The sequence below is a fragment of the Coregonus lavaretus genome, assembly GCF_964263955.1.
Source record: "Coregonus lavaretus genome assembly, chromosome: 33".
In the NCBI taxonomy this organism is placed as follows: domain Eukaryota; kingdom Metazoa; phylum Chordata; class Actinopteri; order Salmoniformes; family Salmonidae; genus Coregonus; species Coregonus lavaretus.
Genome location: NC_140020.1, coordinates 26038307 through 26040893, shown reverse-complemented (window position 1 = coordinate 26040893; position 2587 = coordinate 26038307).

Sequence of the window (2587 nt, the reverse complement as noted above, 5' to 3'; positions counted from 1 at the left end):
CACACATGAATGGTCTCAGGATGCTTTACTGTTGGCATGACACAGGACTGATGGTAGCGCTCACATTGTGTTGTCCGGACAAGCTTTTTTCCGGATGCCCCAAACAATCGGAAAGGGGATTCATCAGAGAAAATGACTTTACCCCAGTCCTCAACAGTCCAATCCCTGTACCTTTTGCAGAATATCAGTCTGTCCCTGATGTTTTTCCTGGAGAGAAGTGGCTTCTTTGCTGCCCTTCTTGACACCAGGCCATCCTCCAAAAGTATTTGCCTCACTGTGCGTGCAGATGCACTCACACCTGCCTGCTACCATTCCTGAGCAAGCTCTGCACTGGTGGTGCCCCGATCCCACAGCTGAATCAACTTTAGGAGATGGTCCTGGCGCTTGCTGGACTTTCTTGGGCGCCCTGATGCCTTCTTCACAACAATTGAACCTCTCTCATTGAAGTTCTTCATGATCTGATAAATGGTTGATTTAGGTGCAATCTTACTAGCAGCAATATCCTTGCCTGTGAAGCCCTTTTTGTGCAAAGCAATGATGACGGCACGTGTTTCCTTGCAGGTAACCATGGTTAACAGAGGAAGAACAATGATTTCAAGCACCACCCTCCTTTTAAAGCTTCCAGTCTGTTATTCTAACTCAATCAGCATGACAGAGTGATCTACAGCCTTGTCCTTGTCAACACTCTCACCTGTGTTAACGAGAGAATCACTGACATGATGTCAGCTGGTCCTTTTGTGGCAGAGCTGAAATGCAGTGGATATGTTTTTTGGGGGATTAAGTTCATTTTCATGGCAAAGAGGGACTTTGCAATTCATTGCAAATCATCTGATCACTCTTGAAGTATATGCAAATTGCCATCATAAAAACTAAGGCAGCAGACCTTTGTGAAAATTAATATTTGTGTCATTCTCAAAACTTTTGACCACGACTGTACAGCACCCTGTTAGCAAACCCAGATTATTAAACCCTGTATCTGTTGTCTTGTCGGCCTCCCGAGTGGCGCAGTTGTCTAAGGCACTGCATCCCAGTGCTAGCTGTGCCATTAGAGATCCTGGTTCGAATCCAGGCTCTGTCGTAGCCGGCCGCAATCCGGGAGACCCATGTGGCGGTGCACAATTGGCCCAGGGTAGGGAATGGCGGGCAGGGATGTACCTCAGTTGGTAGAGCATGGGTTGTGGGTTTGATTCCCACGGGGGGCCAGTATGAAAAATAAATAAATAATGTATGCACTCACTAACTGTATGTCGCTCTGGATAAGAGCGTCTGCTAAATGACTAAAATGTAAATGTTGTCATCTACACCTCTGAGTGAGTATCTCTTCTACCTTCTGTAACGGAACCTGCTAGAAGCCGACTGGCTATGGCTAGGTTAACCATTCACAAGAGTAACAACAGAGAAATAAAGCTCAACACTACTTAACCTCTTTTATGTATGGTCTATATAAGGGCTGTCAAACTCACTTTGCCCCGGGGGGCTGCATTCGATCTTCAACGAGGTCTGAAGGACCACTGAAAATTGGTTATACGTTCTCGCTGTCAAAAATTGTATACCCACCTTTTTACACTCCCTGACTGTCTAGCTTTCATTTAGGTGACTATTAACGTCCGTGATCATTTTCTACACAGTTTCAATGTGTTTTTAGTCATTTTAAAGTGTATCGCGGGCCGTGTGTTTGACACCCCTGGTCTATATATAACAGTACCATGTAAATATAACAGAAGGCATCACTACTTTAATTCATTATTTAGTTACTATCCATGTCAAATAGACTGAATCACTTTCTGTATGAAACAATATTAAGGCATTATCGTACATGTACAACACAGACACGTAGATTTACCTTCAGGAGAAAAACAGAATACAGTCATTGAGCTGAAAGCAGGCAGAGGAGGTTGTTACAAGGCTAGGGCCGGGATTAAATCAAAGGCGTGTTGTCGCTAAACGCACTGCACTGTCGACAATGTACCTTCTAAAGTCAATTTTCCCCAAAGTGTGCAGAGTGCGTTCATGATCAACGCTGTGGGTGTCGGCTCATGCATTAATTACCTTTTAAAGTCAAGTGCAGTGCGCATTTGATTGAACCCCAGCCAAGGACTGGATGAGAATGTTGAACCCCTATATGCTCATCACACTGACATAGAAAACAATCTATATGTTCATCACACTGACATAGAAAACAATATATATGCTCATCACACTGACATAGAAAACAGTCTATATGTTCATCACACTGACATAGAAAACAATATATATGTTCATCACACTGACATAGAAAACAATATATATGTTCATCACACTGACATAGAAAACAATATATATGTTCATGTGGTCCTCTGTAGCTCAGCTGGTAGAGCACAGCGTTTGTAACGCCAGGGTAGTGGGTTCGATCCCCAGGACCACCCATACACAAAAAAAAAAAAAAATGTATGCACGCATGACTGTAAGTCGCTTTGGATAAAAGCGTCTGCTAAATGGCTTATTATTATATATCACACTGACATAGAAAACAATCTATATGTTCATCACACTGACATAGAAAACAATCTATATGTTCATCACACTGACATAGAAAACAATATATATG